The 19,054-nt window shown below is 42.9% G+C and overlaps 1 long non-coding RNA gene across 1 annotated transcript; it reads right to left on the reverse strand.

Annotated features, from left to right (window-relative positions):
• Positions 1–612: 612 nt before the first annotated feature.
• Positions 613–13,664, reverse strand: LOC309368355. The gene is made up of 3 exons (XR_014167724.1): positions 13,527–13,664; positions 1,442–1,579; positions 613–987 (listed from the first exon to the last, which is right to left on the reverse strand). It is a non-coding gene; the product is annotated as an uncharacterized lncRNA (long non-coding RNA).
• Positions 13,665–19,054: the final 5,390 nt, after the last annotated feature.

A 19,054-nucleotide genomic window follows, 5' to 3' on the forward strand; every position in this document is an offset into this window, starting at 1 on the left:
TCTTGAGCCAACAGCTGTGTCCACAAAATTCAGAGAAGTGCAAAATCCAATGGTTAATCGAATTCTGATCCAATTGCACTAGTCCAGGACCTGCAGATGAAGTCAATTCACATAGGACTGTGAAGAAAACATGTCCCTCAAGCATCCCAGCCCTCTATCTTCCCCATACCATTTGCAACCACCAGCGTGTGGGGAATTCTTTTTAGGGTGTGAACTCAGTTAATGTTGGGGGCAGAAGTGAAGCAATAGACTAGGTCAGTAGCATTAATTTGAACTGAATGTGTACCTCAAAAGATGTCGAGCCATCTTCTGCAGCATGCATGGTTCCTCCAGCAGGTACAGTGGTACCTCGGGTTAAGTACTTAATTCATTCCGGAGGTCCGTTCTTAACCTGAAACTGTTCTTAACCTGAAGCACCACTTTAGCTAATGGGGCCTCCTGCTGCCGCCGTGCTGCTGGAGCACGATTTCTGTTCTCATCCTGAAGCAAAGTTCTTAACCTGAAGCACTATTTCTGGGTTAGCGGAGTCTGTAACCTGAAGCGTATGTAACCTGAATCGTATGCAACCTGAGGTACCACTGTATAGGTATAAACATTAAACTTCTCTCCACTTTGAAAACCATTGGCATCAAAAACTGTAAACCTAAAGAAATGGCTATCAAGCACAATCTGTTGGTTTTGTCTCCCAACATTACCCATTTTAGTAAAGAGACACACAAACAAACAACAGGCAAACCTTCTAGGAAAAAATAGCAATATTGGTGATGAAAACTGCTTACAGTACACTAATGCGCATGTGGCAGCCTGTACAAATTCATAGGCAGAGACAAAGAAAGTGGAGGGTGGGTAGGAGTCAGAAGGAGCTTTACTGGTTACCTCTCAGCAAAGAGCAGTAACATTTCCCTTTTTTCACACATGAGTTCACACATTCTGTCCCTCCTTTTAGGTTGAGAGTCACATGCCTGGACTTCCTTTCCGAGTTGGTTTCTACAACAAAACATGTGCAATTAAAAGTTTTTCAGCTTGCCAATGCAGGAAGTTACTGTCTGGGCTGAATTCCTAAATCTATCTCTGCTTATTTGTCAAGGGTAAAACAAAGCATTTTAACTGTACGTGCCACCTGCGGTGTCCTACTGTACACACAGCTTTCTGCAATGCCAAGAACCATATAAAAACAAGTGGGACCTTCAGTCCTTCTGGCTAAGACCCAGAGAGACTTCCAATTTTATATTTAAAAACCAAACCCACAATTTATCAAATGTCAAAATGTGAATGTGGTTGGGATGCTGTTGTTTTTAATTCTTGCACTGAGGTGAGGCAAGACTGCCCAAATGCACATAATGTTCCTTTTTGTTACCTTGCATCTCGTGATAGGAAGGTAGGAAAGGAGCAGTGGCTAAGGAAATGAACTTGGGAGTTTTGATAACAAAAGGTCACTTACCATTACTCATCTTCTGCCTGACCTTTGGTGCATAGTTTCCTGTTTCAGTCTCTATTCCCTTCCAACTCTTGATCTTGTCTAGAAGACTATGAGCTCACCTTTCCAAAGAGCTCGCACTGTGTAGAACCCCAGTTGTTTCTGATGAAGAGAAATGAAGAGGATGAGATGAGATGACCCTTCAAAATTTGGCTTAGGCACACATATCCCTGTTTTGTGTCCATAGAGAAGGATGGCAACATCTGGCCTTCTTAGACAGCTTTGGCACCTTCTGTGGTGGCCTGTTATGGACACTTCAGCCATAACATGTGGGCAAAAGGATAAGCAATCTGTTCTTTTCAATATCACTTTATCTTGTTTTGGATAATGTTGTTAGTGGTTCTTCTTAAAGTATGGAAGGACAGATCCTGAAGCTTAGGCTCCAATACTTTGGCCACCTCATGAGAAGAGAAGACTCCCTGGAAAAGACCCTGATGTTGGGAAAGATGGAGGGCACAAGGAGAAGGGGACGACAGAGGACGAGATGGTTGGACAGTGTTCTCAAAGCTACTAACATGAGTTTGACCAACTATGGTAGGCAGTGGAAGACAGGAGCCTGGCATGCTCTGGTCCATGGAATTATGGAGTTCTTTGACTACTTTCTGCCCATTTCTCCAATTTTCCAAGTCTTGTAATTGATTTAAAAAATAGTGATTGATAGATAGCGATAGACTATCAACATTTTTAGCTCATTTTCTTATTACCTGCCCCCACTGATGATTTTGGCTGGTCTTCCTGCTTCTACTCTTCAGGCTCTCTGCTCCTGCTACTTCATTGGAATGGACTGTGGCTCAGTGGCAGAGCGTATGCATAAGATCCCGGGTTCAATGACCTGACCAGGTATAAGTCAAATTCCTATGTTCCTATGATATTTTCTGGTCATCATTCAGATTATATGTCTCCTTTGTACCACACCCTTTACAACCTTCTTTCTTTTCTCATCTTCATTCTAAGCTGTGTGTACTTACTCTCAAAGGTTTTTATGATCATGCTTCCTCTCACAAGCTGTTCCTCCTCCATCCCTCTGCATGGACCATATTCTTAACTGCCTTCTAGTTCAGCCGAATATTGCTCTCTGTTTTGCCTGCTTGCATCCCTCCCCTTGCAGCTCCTATTATTCCACCTCTTATCAAATTGTATCCTCTTTTTTCACACCTCCTCATCCCAACTTTAATCATCCCAACTTTTCCTGGTTGACTGCCTCACCTTGCCTTTCCTCCCTAACAAATTTTATATTATAAGACTGCAGCCTGGGGAAGTTTGTCTTTGATTTTTGTACAACATTTTTAAGTACAACCATCACTTGACCAACATTTATATAATCGTAGTGACATAAGTTAAATGTATTTCACAATTTCAGTTATTTTTATATTGTAAAACCTGCAGGCAGGGTTTGTTATTTTGAATTTAATTATTGTACAATATCTAGTGCAAGCATCCCCAAACTTGGCCTTCCAGATGTTTTGGGACTACAATTCCCATCATCCCTGACCACTGGTCCTGTTAGCTAGGGATGATAGGAGTTATAGTCCCAAAACATCTGGAAGTCTGAGTTTGGGGATGCCTGATCTAGTGTATGAGAGTTTTTTTAAAAAAAAATAAACAATAAATATTGGGTTGAATTCAGGCTCAGTTTGTTGAATTTGCTTCTCTTTGTAATCAGCAGGACTTAGTTGTGTGGTTAACTTTTTACACTGATTTCAATGGGAACTAATTCAACTAATGTAGTTTCAATCAATTACATTCTTTTAAAACTAAAAATAGGAATAAGTATTAGATCACAAATGCCTTATTGTGTGCGTGTTTTTTAAGAGTTTTCAGGGTGCTTTCAAAAAAACAAAATACTACTTTATTAGCACAAAGCATATTAACTTCGTCAAAATGTGGCAAGCATTGTCCATAATAAGTTTCATCATTGCTATGGGCAAAGATTCTGAAAATATGAACAATCCTTAAAAATTATAGATCTGTGGGAAAGCAGATGCAGTTGATATTCCTGAGCACCAGAATGGAGAGGGGGCGAAGGAGAGTTATCAGCTAGTGTGGTCACATGATTCATTAGCTGTTTCTAAAACCCTACTTCAGGTTTTAATACTTGGAAAATCTGTCACCCTGAAATCAACAAGGCTGAAATAGACAAATATGTTATCAGATCAGGGGTGTAGGAAAGGGGAGACGGGAAGGGGGGTGGCACGAGCCTGCTGACTTGTGCCAGACCAAAAAAATGGGACATTCCAGGATCCAGTCAGGAGCTGGGGCGGCTTCAGAGAACAGCTTGCAAAACGGAATTTATAAAGCGCAGAGCATCCAAACACTGCCACCTCCCCCCCCCCGCACCCCCGCATCCACTTGCAATTTAAGACCCACTTAATATGAATGGGTCTGGCATTAGAAAGATGCTGTACAGGTGGGGGTTAACACATTCTTCCCGAAAGTACTTTTATTTTTCTTAATATATTAAGAGTCATTAAACTCACCTGCTTCTCCAGCTCAGCCCCATCTAACTGTGCAAAATTCCATGGCTGTGACTTTATGCTACTTAATTTACAGCCAATAATAACCCCCCACCCCCACCCTTCAGAACGAGTGATTTATAGCAATAAGCTTCAAATATGTCGCAAATTTGTAGTAGCTCAGGAGAACGACACTTCCCACCTGCTCGGCAGCACTTATAGCAAATGGTAATTAATACTAAGGCTTACCCCGTTCTTTCTTCATACTGTGAAAATCAAATAGGTCTGCAAACATCGGTTAAAGCCAGTTGTTTTACACAGATCTCTTTCTTTTGATGTGTGCCAAAACACACTGTGAAAAATGTTCTCATTTTTGGGTGGATTTTCCCATCTTCTCCTTGGAGAGGGTTGCTTCCATATTTGACAATAATATTCAATCACGCAGCATTGCTGTTTTTATCCGTATCAATGCCCTAAATGGCCTCGGTCCAGTATATCCAGTATATCTGAAGGAGAGTATCCACCCCCATCATTCTACCCAGACACTGAGGTCCAGCACCTTCTGCCGGTTCCCTCACTGAGAGAAGCCAAGTTACAGGGAACCAGGCAGAGGGCCTTCTCGGTAGTGGCACCCTCCCTGTGGAACGCCCTCCCACCAGATGTCAAAGAGAAAAACAACTACCAGACTTTTAGAAGACATCTGAAGGCAGCCCTGTTTAGGGAAGCTTTTAATGTTAGATGTATTACAGTATTTTAATATTTTTTTGGAAGCCGCCCAGAGTGGCTAGGGAAGCCCAGCCAGATGGGCGGGGCATAAATAATAAATTATTATTATAAAATTATCAATGTAGGTTAGCTATATGGGAGTATAGCTACAGAAGTACACTGTGAGAGAGAAGACCCAGCTATCTAATTCCGAGTGTCCTCTATCACTAAAATTCACCAAGTTGTCTTTTTTTAAAAGGGGGGGGAGGTGTTATAAGCAATAGTGTGTATTTTACAGTTCAGTTGCCTGCCTTGCAGAGTGGTGGGCACACACATAAGCCAAGAGGTGGAATTCAGAAGCAAGATGGAAATCAGGCAATGCTTATGGGGACATTCTTGGAACCATAAATATAAGCTGTGCTGGTAGGGGAATCTGACTTCCACACTAGCAGCCAGGTGAACCTGAGGCCAGGATGCTCACTTATAGAGCACAGGGCAGGCCATGGCACAGCTCTGTTCTTCAACTTCTGTAACTGAAACTTGTTTCTCCTTGCTGCCTGCTCAAACAAATAGTTCAAGACAGCAGCAGTGGAGCCACCATGCATCATGTGATCTGGTATTGCCTCTGCTGGGTTTTTTTTTAATATAAACAAAAACAAAAACAGGACCTATTCCATCACCACTATTCCACTTCAGAGGTCCTGAGACCCTTCCAAGTTGTGCAGGTCTATGTCGGATGGGATGGAAACAGGCCCAGTTTTCATGGTCTTGAATAGCTTCCTGGGTAAAAGGCAGGATAGAAATAAGATAGTAATAAATGCCTAACTTCTCTACTGAAAAACTTAGCCCTGTTTCTCCCATATACTGCATGCCTTCGGGAGGATGTTGTTTGGTTGGTTGTAGGTCACTTTGAGTTGCCTTGGGTAAGATAAAGCGACTGACAAAATCAATCTGTTTCCACATATCTAAGTTGAGCTTACAGAAATGGGCACAGCAGAGATGCAGTGAGAATACCTAGTCTGCCTTACTGGACTGTTCATAGCTGTAGATTAATTGTAGTACCATTTTGCTTTTTATCTTATTTTGGCATGCAACTATCCAATGGTTAAGTCCACTGCATCCCAAACACAGTGCCTGAGTTTATTAAAAACTAGCGTAGAACAATTAAAAATAGTTGATTTCAGTACATTTTTTCCTGCCTTTGTTGTAACTGGAAATTCAGATCGCCTTACAGCCCTAAACTATATCAGCTAAATAAAACATTGTCCTTGAATGTGGTCCAAACTGCAGAACAGCTTCAGCAAACAAACAATACTTCCACTTTCGATTGAAAGTGGGTGATTACCATAAGGCTGCCTTAAAGCTAATTCAAACACATCCCTCTGATTGACCTCACTCTATAGTAAGATATTTCGCACAGATGGTTGGCATCTGGATCCAAAGCACATTTACTTGGATGAACTCCTATTGATTGTTAGAGCTTTGTGTCACATAGTTCCCACAAACAATCATGGCCTCTGAAATTGAATTGATTGGATTTATATCCTGCCCTTCCTCCTGAAGGGACTGCATGCACTCGTAGACCAAGTGTTCACATACAAGCATTCTGGGCTTGGGGGAAGCAGTGCTGCATTGAGGACTTTAGATTATCTTGCATGCACAATCTTGTTAACGAAAACTATTGCTACAAGAAATATACAAAATAACGAAAACAGGTATTAGAAGCCATCCCAGAACTAGCCCTACTGAACATTTTCAGGCAATAACGCACACTCACACGACAAATAACTCATAACTCACCTACTCCCAGAAGCATCATAACTAGACACTGGAGAGACATGTCAGGAGTGAACATGGACCACTGGTACCAACCTGTATTGAAAACAGCCCTACTAGAAAGACTAACCAACAAACTGAAACTTCTGAGGTCCAGTGCCGAGGGCCTTCTGGTGGTTCCCTCACTGCAAGAAGGCAAGTTACAGGGAACCAGGCAGAGGGCCTTCTCGGTAGTGGCATCCACCCTGTGGAACATCCTCCCACCAGATGTCAAAGAGAAAAACAACTACCAGACTTTTAGAAGACATCTGAAGGCAGCCCTGTTTAGGGAAGCTTTTATCCCCAGATGGGCGGGGTATAAATAATAAATTGTTGTTGTTGTTGTTGTTGTTGTTGTTGTTGTTAACTAGCACAGGGACAAACAAAAAAGGATGCCTTCACTCCATTGTGGTTCCCCTTCATCACATACACAGCCCAACAAGACAACAACACCTTCCCATCCAATGTCAAGGAGATAAAGAACTACACACAACTTTCAGAAAACATCTGAAGGCAGCCCTGTATCGGGAAGTTTTTAATGTTTGACATCTTAGTATGTTTTTGTATGTGCTGGAAGCCACGCACAGTGGCTGGGGAAACCCAGCCAGATAGGCAGAATATAAATAATAAAATTATTATTATCATTACAGTGGTACCTCGGGATGCAAATGGGATCCGTTCTGAAGCCCCATTCGCATCCTGTGTTTTGCCGCTTCCATGCATGCGTGTGACATCATTTTGAGGGTCTGCGCATGTGAGAGTGGTGAAACCCAGAAGTAACACGCTCCGTTACTTCTGGGTTGCCATGGAGCGTAACTTGAAAATGCTCAACCTGAAGCATATTTAACCCGAAGTACGACTGTACTACTACAAGAACCCACCAATGGCATTCAAATCAATATGGCTAACTTGACCCACCAACCCCTCCACCCTCACACACAAAACTCACATCAGCCAGCTGAAGTCAACCAACCATGTTCTGGGCCCCCCAACCTCTCTCACCACCAATGAAAACTAATAAATGAATAGAAAGAGAACCTACCCATGTGACACTGACACAAAAACCTTACACATATACTATGTGAAAGAATGATCTCTCTCCCTTATTCTCTTCCCCTGCCCCTCTTCTTTCCCAACCTTATACGGTCTATCTTATTGGTGTGTCTAGCATCGAATATAACTGATTTGTAGAAAAGAGACACAGTATGTACTTTTGTAAGTCAAGAAAATCTTTAATGAAAGCAATTTTTAAAAAAACTGAAGCCATTGATTTGAATCCTAAGATAGGTTAGCTTGGGAGGAAGAAAAGTTTCCCATTCCTTCTCCCACCCACCCATGTCTCCTTGAAAGCATCTCTGAAGGGTTGGTAGGCCCGTCAGAACAAAATGGAATGGGCAACAGGAAGTGGAGAATCCCCCCAAATCTGGTGGTGGCCTTTGCTATTCCAGTTTGATTACAACCAGTGTAAATTGGCTGCTCTAGAATAGGTGAAACACAGCATTGCATCCATATATGTAGGATGCATATATACAATTCCGCACCGCTATTCCCAGTAGTGATGTATGGAAGTGAGAGCTGGACTACAAAGAAGGCTGATCGCCGGAGAATTGATGCTTCTGAATAATGGTGCTAGAGGAGACTCTTGAGAGTCCCATGGACTGCAAGAAGATCAAACCTATCCATTCTGAAGGAAATCAGCCCTGAGTGCTCACTGGAAGGACAGATCCTGAAGCTGAGGCTCCAATATGTTGGCCACCTCATGAGAAGAGAAGACTCCCTGGAAAAGACCCTGGTGTTGGGAAAGATGGAGGGCACAAGGAGAAGGGGATGACAGAGGACAAGATCTTTGGACAGTGTTTTCGAAGCTGCTAACATGAGTTTGACCAAACTACGGGAGGCAGTGGAAGACAGGAGTGCCTGGTGTGCTCTGGTCCATGGGGTCACAAAGAGTCAGACATGACTAAACGACTAAACAACTAAACAACAACAACAATTCATTTTAAAAATGGGGCATAATTATTAACTAACAGCTATGCATTTATATTTTCACCAATTTTCTTCCCCCAAGAAGCCCAGTCTCAAATATTCAGCAAAAACAGGAGAGCTGTTCAAAGAATACTTCATTTGTAACTTAAGCTAGTAAAAACAAGGAAATTTATAGTTAAGGGTGACTTCTAATATCTTGGCACAGCAGGGTGTCTCCTTAACCGCTTCCTTATTGGGCTATACATTTAAGGTCAGCCTGAACTGTGAATTTCCTTATTATTAGTAGCTGTCACGTTATTAACTATCTCAATGTATCTTTTTTGGTGAGTACATTTAATTTCCTCTTTTCATACTACTCCCATGACCTCAACAGAATGAATGACTCTGCCCCATCGAGACGCAGTTGTCTCCCAGGCTATTATGGGACTGATCTATTGACACCTTACTCACTGGGGGAACGGCGCTTCCATTTCTGAGCTGTTCAGAGGCCTGATCAGTGTAGCAAACTGAACAAGGGGGTGAAATGAGAATTTTAACTTCTAGGAAATTATTTTTAGAAAGAGAGGACAACTATCTGTCTCCTGCTCAAGAGGAATAGCAGTTATTCTATATGCATAAGCATATACACTCTTACGTTTGTTTACTATGCATCTTTTCCTGAAGTGCTTTTTATGGTACATTATTATAAAAACTATAGAAGCACAGTGCTATGTATAAGAACCCAGCAGTGGCTTTATTAAATAAAAAAAAAATACATAAAACCCAGCAAAGTTCACAATCTTTATGGCATCCCTTGTAAATATATGGGGCATGAGGGGGAGTTAATAATTTACCCACAAGGTTGGAATCTCTCTTGGGCAATTAAGTAATTAGGTTGCTCACTGGATTTAGTTCAGATTTTAATGCATAATAATTGGTAGAAAAATTGCACAGCCAATTATTTCACTTTTGCTAGATGGTGTATTTAAGTAGACAAATTCTAAGAATGTAGATTTAGTTATTTCCTCAGGGGAACAGAACTGTGTGGTTATATTTCAGGCAGTTTAGCACAAATGATAGGCCAGAGTTCACCAATCAGTAGTGAATTTTAGGGGCTCTCAGCTGTAGAAATAGATAAAAGTATTGAGATATTTCCTATATCACAGACAATCTTATGATTAAACTGACCTCGTATACCACATCATCCAATCCCTGTGTCCAGAAATTTCTGAATAAGCAACATCTTAAAAAGCAATGAATAATAATAATAATAATAATAATAATAATAATAATAATAATTTATTATTTGTACCCCGCCCATCTGGCTGGGTTTCCCCAGCCACTCTGGGCGGCTTCCAACAGAAATGAAAAATACACTAAAATGTCACATATTAAAAACTTCCCTGAACAGGGCTGCCTTCAGATGTCTTCTGAATGTCAGGTAGTTGTCCATCGCCTTGACATCCGGTGGGAGGGCATTCCACAGGGCGGGTGCCACCACCGAGAATGCCCTCTGCCTGGTTCCCTGCAACTTGGCCTCTCGCAGGGAGGGAACCGCCAGAAGGCCCTCGGAGCTGGACCTCAGTGTCCGGGCAGAACGATGGGGGAGGAGACGCTCCTTCAGATATACTGGACCGAGGCCATTTAGGGCTTTAAAGGTCAGCACCAACACTTTGAATTGTGCTCGGAAACGTACTGGGAGCCAATGTAGGTCTTTCAAGACCGGTGTAATATGGTCTCGGCGGCCACTCCCAGTCACCAGTCTAGCTGCCGCATTCTGGATTAGTTGTAGTTTCCGGGTCACCTTCAAAGGTAGCCCCACGTAGAGCGCATTGCAGTAGTCCAAGCGGGAGATAACCAGAGCATGTACCACTCTGGCAAGACAGTCCGCAGGCAGATAGGGTCTCAGCCTACGTACCAGATGGAGCTGGTAAACAGCTGCCCTGGATACAGATTTGACCTGTGCCTCCATGGACAGCTGTGAGTCCAAAATGACTCCCAGGCTGCGCACCTGGTCCTTCAGGGGCACAGTTACCCCATTCAGGACCAGGGAATCCTCCACACCTGCCCGCCTCCTGTCCCCCCAAAACAGTACTTCTGTCTTGTCAGGATTCAACCTCAATCTGTTAGCCGCCATCCATCCTCCAACCGCTTCCAGACACTCACACAGGACCTTTACCGCCTTCACTGGTTCTGATTTAAAAGAGAGGTAGAGCTGGGTATCATCTGCATACTGATGAACACCCAGCCCAAACCTCCTGATGATCCCTCCCAGCGGCTGCATGTAGATGTTGAAAAGCATGGGGGAGAGGACAGAACCCTGAGGCACCCCACAAGTGAGCGGCCAGGGGTCTGAACACTCATCCCCCCCCACCACTTTCTGAACACGGCCCAGGAGGAAGGAGCGGAACCACTGTATGACAGTGCCCCCAGCTCCCAGCCCCCCAAGACGGTCCAGAAGGATGTCATGGTCGATGGTATCAAACGCCGCTGAGAGATCCAGCAGAACTAGGAAACAGCTCTCACCTTTGTCCCTAGCCCGCCGGAGATCATCAACCAGTGCGACCAAGGCAGTTTCAGTCCCATGATGAGGCCTGAATCCCGACTGGAAGGGATCCAAAGGAATCCCTGAAGATATCCGAAAACTGAAAGAATTCTGGGATACTGCAAGCCTTCAAGTTGTGGGTCATCCAGATAGCATCCAGACAATTTAAATCACTATTATAAACCTTTGTAACAGCCTCAGAGAATCCTAAGAATTGTAGTTTACACCCTTAACAAAGTACAATGGCCAGAATTCTTTGAGGAGGGAAATGTGTTTCAAATGTGTATGCAGTCTATTGAAGAAGAATTCAGGTGGAAGTACCACAGAAAGTGACACAATGCAGATGTACTGTATGACATCTGTATCCGAAACCACATCCATATACTAATTCTTCCCCAAACATTCATGTGAAACTAAATGAAGAGCTAGCCAGCACAGCATGGCAATACAATTCTGGGCTCAAATAAATGTGCCAAAATGGGTATAAGAAAGCAATGGAGATATATATATATATATATATATATATATATATATATATATATACACACACACACACACACACACACACACACACACACATACACTTTTCAGATATATACATTTCACTGATTTTACCATCATTTTGACATTTTAAAACTTGACTTCCTTCCCCCTCTTTCTGTGGGGTTCCTTAAATTTATTTTTAATATCTTCTGCATATTCAAACTAACTTAACTTTCTCATTTATTTATCTTCATTATATATGCTCTTATATATATACTCTTATGTAGCTGCAGGTTATTACAATAATCCTGCCAGTGTTTCTATCTGTTTACAATTTATCTGTCAATATTCAATAAAGCATTTCCATTATTTTATAAAAAGTTTGTTATCTTCATTTCTTACTCTTCCAGTAAGTTTTGCCATTTAAGCATATTCCATAAATTTTTGTATCCATTCTTCCTTTGCTGGAACTTCTTCTTCTTTCCATTTTTGGGGAGGTAACATTCTTGCCGCTGAAGTCACATACATGAATACATTTCTATGCAATTTAGTTAGTTCTGTCTCTATAATTCCCAAGAGAATTGTGCCGTGGACATTTTTGTGCAGTTTTTCAAAAATCCACAGCACTTTGTACATGCAGGACAAAATGGACTGATGAATGAACACATGGAAAAATCTTCTAATCTGCATGCCCCTGGTTGGTTCCCTAGGAAGCAAGGATGCAGTTTCCTTGGCCTTCAGGTAAACGGCCTCAGCCCAGTATACCTGAAGGAGCGTCTCCACCCCCATCGTACTGCCCAGACGCTGAGGTCCAGCGCCGAGGGCCTTCTGGCGGTTCCCTCATTGCGTGAAGCAAAGCTACAGGGAACCAGGCAGAGGGCCTTCTCAGTAGTAGCGCCCACCCTGTGGAACGCCCTCCCATCAGATGTCAAAGTGCTAAACAACTACCTGACATTCAGAAGACATCTTAAGGCAGCCCTGTTCAGGGAAGTTTTTAATGTGTGACATTTTAGTGTATTTTTGGTCTCTGTGGAAGCCGCCCAGAGTGGCTGGGGAAACTAGATGGGCGGGGTACAAATAAATTATTATTATTATTATTATTATTATTATTATTATTATTATTATATTCCTTCTTGCTCCAAAGGAGAAGCAGATCAGGGGAGAGATAGGGGCATATTCACAAGTGTCCCAGCTCCATAATAAAGATGCTGCCTTTGAACAACAGCAACAAAAGTTTTGGAATATGTAAGCTTATGCATACCTGAGCAATGCATATGAAAACCAAAACGCAACACTGGATTCCCCCCCCCCTGTTTTTAAAAAAAGACTGCAGAAAAATACTCTACCACATCTTATCATGTGGCAGGGCAACTGTGGGTGAGATAAGGAAAAGAATCCTTTGGGGTTAGATCATGCTCACAGCCCATCACTTCATCCATATCCCTGACACAGACCGTGAATGCTCTTGAGAAAAGTTGCTGATTGCTGTACTGAACACACAAAACATTTCTTTCCTGTCCCTCCTGATGTTAAGATTTCATTAGTTCACCCCTAAGGGATGCACACACTAAGTGCTTTCCTCCTATCATTTATTTTCCTTGTAAGAATTGCAGCAGTTACCACAGGAATGTTCCACAGTTCTGAACAGGGAGAAAGATGATCCACGCAGTCTTTTTTACCCTCACCCCACCTCAGCGCCCCAAACACAAAAAGAGGAGGCAATGAGCCAGACCGGTTGTCATGAAACAGCTCGTTTTCGGTGCTGCGGTTGTAGAAAGAGGCAGCAAAGCTGGCAGCAATGACGACCCCCAGAGAATTCCCCCCTTTACTATAAAGAGGCAGCTTTGAATAATAATAAAAAATATGTCTGGAAATGCAGTTCTGGTCAGCACAGGCCCTTGTGGGGTATTTTTTTGTTGTTTGCTACACAAGTGAAGACAGTATGAGTGAAGATTTGTAAGCTCCGGCCTAAACATTACACTAAGGCTATAAAGTTTTCAAAATTTTATAATGATGTTTGAAATGTAGCTTTCCACTTGGGGAATGTTATTCCCTCACCCTGCCTCACCGTAATATTACTTACTGAAGTCACGTCGTCTTGGTTTCACCATTCACGTTGGAGAAAGCTGCCGCAGTCAGTTCCTCGGATGATCTCATCAGGCAGGGACCATTAACGTTCTCTCAGAGGTTGAAGTCTGACATGTAGATAGCTTGTTTCCCTGATAAAAAAAAGAGAGGGGGAGACGATTCGTGGAAAAGTGGGCATCATCCATGTGTTAAGGGAATCCCAAAGGCATGCCCACTACTATTCTCGCATTCTTGAACACAGACAGGCATCAGTAGCACAGTGGTGCTTTGGCAGGATGAAATATACCATTACATTGTGGACTTCAGTGTTTGAGCGAGGAGGAGTTTGGAGATACAATAGTAAGATGAATTTCTCCATGCCTATGTGTACTGGTTAATAAAGACCTTTACGCGATATCTTAATTTGGGGTCAAATGACTTCTAATTAAACACATGCAGTTCTTGTTTTTCTGAGGGGATGCAAGGGTACACATACCCTTGTGAATCTTCGTACTTTTGTCCATTTACTGTATTTATTTTCCCTGATTTGAACTATAAAATGGTTATTTTCTTGAGTCAAAATGAGAGTACCCCTAAACATATTTTTTTTTAGGAAAAAGGCACTGAACACATGAACGGGAAAATGTTAGAGTGAGAGCTTGAAACACAAAGAACATGAAATTTAGAGAATAAATAAACCTATTTACATTAACATCTTATAGCATTTACTTTGTGTGTGTTACTGTACGTCTGTCTCTCTCTCTATTAGAGGATTCCTGCTGCCACCCAGTCTTCATCTGAACACCAGTTTCTAGAGACAAACAACAGGGGAAGTTCATTGTCTTCGCAACCTTGAGAGTGTTTAGAGGCATGTGGTTGGGTTCTGTTAGAAACAGAATATTGCACTAGATGGGTCTTCATCTGATCTGAGGGCCATAGCTCAGCGTAAGAGCATTTGCCTTGCTTTTCCTTTCAAGTTAGTTCACCCGATGAAAGGTATCCCTGTTGGTAGATCTGCGGAAAGTCTCAGGTCTTCTGCACCGATAGAGGCTAGAGCAGCTCCCAATGTTCCTATGATTCGGACAAGCAATCCTTGTAGCTCAGGGGCACAACACATGTCTTGAAGCATCAAGCAAATGGTTCCAAATTCAAGCTTGGCACCTCTTGTCACTCATTTATTTATAGTATTTATATACCCACCAATAACAAAAAGTGCTCTGGGCAGCTTACGAGTAAAAACGCAAATAATATAAAAAGAAACATAAAACCAAGGCAAAAAAGATATTGGTTTGGGTCCTAACTTTCCTTCCACTGAAGCCATGACATTCATGGTCATGGACTGTTTTTTCCTCAGCCCAGAACGTAACAGTGTCATAAACATTCGACACCTTTCATCCTCGTCGAAACGTCGCCTAGACACCCCAACTTTTACACGGGAAGACACCCGAGGACACCAAAACCTGCATATATATATATATATATATATATAATCTCTTGGGGGCACCATGTTGACTGTCTCTGGTATGGGATGTGGTGCAGAAGGCTGTGCATGGTGAAAGTTCTTCACTTACTAGACTGAAGAATGACCCAGTTGTGCTGCAACAATGCTCCCACTGGACAATAAACAAGGAATGACTAGTTACGTTTTGTTCTCTGTATTTACCTGACTAGCAGATTCAGTGGCTTTACAAGATGATTTGCAGCACCACTGCAGAGATGAAAGTCTAGCCACCCAAAACGTATGTTTATTTTGTCTTTTAACACATTTTTAATTTGTTAGTGCAGATTGGTCTTTATTCCCAGGGGAAAGCTATTTCAGTGCTGTTGCCAAGAGACTTCAGAAGCGAGCAGCCTGATCAAAATAATAACTTGCTGCAATGAGCTAGCTTAGTGTTTCAAAGAGGGCAATTTAAATTATTTTTACTTAATAATAGGTCTGCACGTGCCCCTGCAATCTGCAAAGAGATTTCTCGTTGTAGAGCTGTTTTCGGCTGCTTCACAAAATGGAGGCAATGGCCAGCAGGGAACACCAAATTAGGGCTACGTCAAGCCATCTCCCCCCCCCCCAATTGCCCGTTGGGGGACTAATATCCACTTATTGTCACCAAACTATATTCCCTGTGCACTCCTTCAGATTGAATTCATTGAAGTGGAGAGATTTCACAGTAACAGATTCCTTCAAAGGCAAAGGGGGCACTGTGCAATAATAACAGCCAGCATCACAGCCTGGCTTCTGACACTGCCATAGCATTGCCCCCACATTGTCATGAACTATCTGTGGTTCTCAAAGGGTATGGCATGCCACACTGGCAAGTGTGGGAAGATTCAGGGACAATCCATATTATATTCAGGGAGTGATTCTCATTCTTATGTAGCTGCATTGTTTTATCTGGATGTCCCGTGATCATATTACAAAGTAGTTGTGTTCTATGTTATAAACCAAGCACTGCTGGGAGTTGTTCCTTTTTGTTTTCCAGTGTACAGTGGTACCTTGGTTTACGAACTTAATCCATTCCAGAAGTCTGTTCTTAAACCGAAACCGTTTTTAAACTGAGGTGCGCTTTCCCTAATGAGGCCTGCCCTTCCGCCATTCAGATTCCATTCTTAGATCGAGGTAAAGTTCTCAAACTGGGACACTTTGCAGAGTTTGTAAACCGAATGGTTCTTAAACAGGACTGTTCTTAAACCGAGGTACCACTGTATTTCTTATCAATAAAAAAATTTGGTGCAGCGCAAGCAAATTTTTATCCTGAACCCAGAGAAGAAACTTTGAGAACCATTGACCTAGAGAAAGGCTGCACTCCTAGTAATTGGATGTTGGTGCCTGCTTCATGCAATTCTTGAAGAAAGTGAGGTGATATCATCAGCAGACCTTCAAAGCATTTCAGATTCATTCTCTCCTTAATCTGTGAGCTAGGTCCATTTCTTATCTTGCATATGCGGTGGTGAGTTGAAGCTGGGCAGTAAAACCTTTCTTGAGGTCACCTGCTGAGTTATGAACATAGGAAGCCACCTTATAGCAACTTCATCTAGCTCCATATTGTCAACACGGATTGGCAGCATCTCTCCAGGCATTCTGGCATTAGTCTCGTTCTGCCTGAACTAGAAACACCAGGGATTGAACCTGAGAGCTTTTGCATGCACGGTATGTGGTCTGCCACTGAGATACAGCTTTGAGTTCATGACAGTGCCAAGGTTAGCATACAGGATTTCCTTGTTCATAAGTTACACCCTGGTCTTGTGTTTGCCTGCATAGAAGTACATAGTACTGTGCTCAGTGGAATCTTCTGCCTTATTATTATTATTATTATTATTATTATTTGTACCCCACCCATCTAACTGGGTTGCCCCAGCCACTCCGGGCAGCTTCCAGCACATACAAAAACATAATAAAAGATCAAACTTTAAAAACCTCCCTCTACAGATTGCCTTCTAAAAGTTGTGTTGTTCTTAGCTCCTTGACATCTGAAGGGAAGGCGTTCCACAGGGAGGGTGCCACTACTGAGAAGGCCCTGTTCTTGGTTCCCTGGAACTTCGCTTCTTGCAGTGAGGGAACTACCAGAAGGCCCTTGGAGCTGGACGCTCCTTCAGGTATTCAGAGCCAAAGCTGTTTAGGGCTTTAAAGGTCAGTGCCAACATTTTGAATTGTGTTCAGAAATGTACTGGGAGCCATTGTAGGTCTTCCAAGTGGCCCTAGCACTGCAGTTTTAACCACTTTGGCCACTATACTGATTTAGGCCTCCTGTGTCTCTGGGCATCATTGCATACATCAGTATAATTGCTTATGAGCTGTACAGACTCCCACATGATCAACATCCTGTTGATTTTCAGGAGGTTTGTAGAGTCTTCCAGTGGTGGTTCTGGTTCTCTTTCTCTGCTTTTATTAATTGCAGATTTTTAGCACTATGGTCATTTCATATTGATTTTTAATAGGAATTTCTACATTGAATGGGCTTTTAAAAAAAATTAGTACTGATTTTATCATTGTGAGCTGACTTGAGAGCCGATTTGACCACGGGACACAAGCGGAACTAATAATTGTTATTAGAGAGGCTACTGCCAAAAATATGGAGGTGGTTGCTGCAGCCACACAGAGTTGCCCTAGCAACCTTTCCGTGCGGTATGGTTATTCGATTCTACATATGGTAAGAGGCTGATGTAAAATATATGGGAGCCAGCTTTACCTTACGCTCACCACCTGACGGCCCCCAGAAAAGCCCAGCCAGGAGTGATTTCATGCGTTGTCCACATATGTGCCAAGATGGTAACCTTCCATGACTTTTGGAGCTGTGATAAATGCAATGCAGATGCTCTATAAAAATACCATAGGCTTGCAAGCACATCTACAGAATGCTGCACAGTCGTTTTAAACAGCTTTAACTTGCACCCACATTTCTGGATTGAGGAAATGAGCAGGAAGGTAATGGCCCTTTGTGCACCATGTGGAAGTGGGATTGTCTTCTCCTTTCTCCTCACTCGCTTTGGAGAACCATTCTCTATCCAGATGTTCTTGCACTCGAACTCTCGTCATCCCCAACTACTATCCATGTTGACCGGGGGCAATGGAAACTGGAGTCCAACTGCATCTGGAGTGACACAGTTTTCCCATCCCTATTCTAAAGGAACACAATAAAAAGCTCAAGGCTAGGACTATCACATTTGACGTTGTTTCTTAGTTGTTTAGTTGTGTCCGACTCTTCGTGACCCCATGGACCAGAGACCGCCAGGCACTCCTGTCTTCCACTGCCTCCCGCATTGTCTTTGTCCATGGACTTGTCTTGGCAGGGATACTGGAGTGGCTTGCCAGTTCCTGCTCCAGGTGGATCACGTTTGGTCAAAACTCTCCACTATGACCTGTCCATCTTGGGTGCCCTGTTCAGCATAGTTCATAGCTTCTCTGAGTTATTCAAGCCCCTTCGCCATGGCAAGGCAGTGATCCATGAAAGGACTACCACATACTACTGGCCAAAGTTCTCCCATTCCAATCCTCCAAGCCAGACACAAACACACACGACTCTCCTAAACCTCTTTAAATTGCTCCGGTCTGGTCTCCCTTGATATGCTTAGCTCCTAAATATACCTACTGCAGTGCTGTGGTTGCAGTGCTGGATGAGGACCTGAGAGACCAGGGTTCAAATCCCCACTCAGCCATGAAGCTCACGGGGTGACCTTGGGCCAATCACAGCCTCTCAGCCTACCACAAGGTGGTTGTGAGGATAAAACAGAGAGGATACACATGTTGTCGACATGCAGAGGGCCCCAGTTGTGCCGTCTTCTTCCATCGGCCCGTGCTCTGACGTAAATCAGCGACCTGGACTTCCAAAGCCAGGGCAGAGTGTACTGCACACACAGAATAGGTGTGAGGCTTGTGAAGTCAGATTTATTAAACATGAATCAGAACAAAGAAACATGTCATCTCTCTCATGTCGTCTCAGGGAGAACAGCAAAAGCAAAAGCTATACACAAACGGAAGTTCCCAGCATACTGTGCTGGAATGTAAACAGCCATGTAACATGCAACAATTCCACATGCCTGTTCCTTAAG

Source organism: Podarcis melisellensis, assembly GCF_964234715.1.
Source record: "Podarcis melisellensis genome assembly, chromosome: 4".
In the NCBI taxonomy this organism is placed as follows: Eukaryota; Metazoa; Chordata; class Lepidosauria; order Squamata; family Lacertidae; genus Podarcis; species Podarcis melisellensis.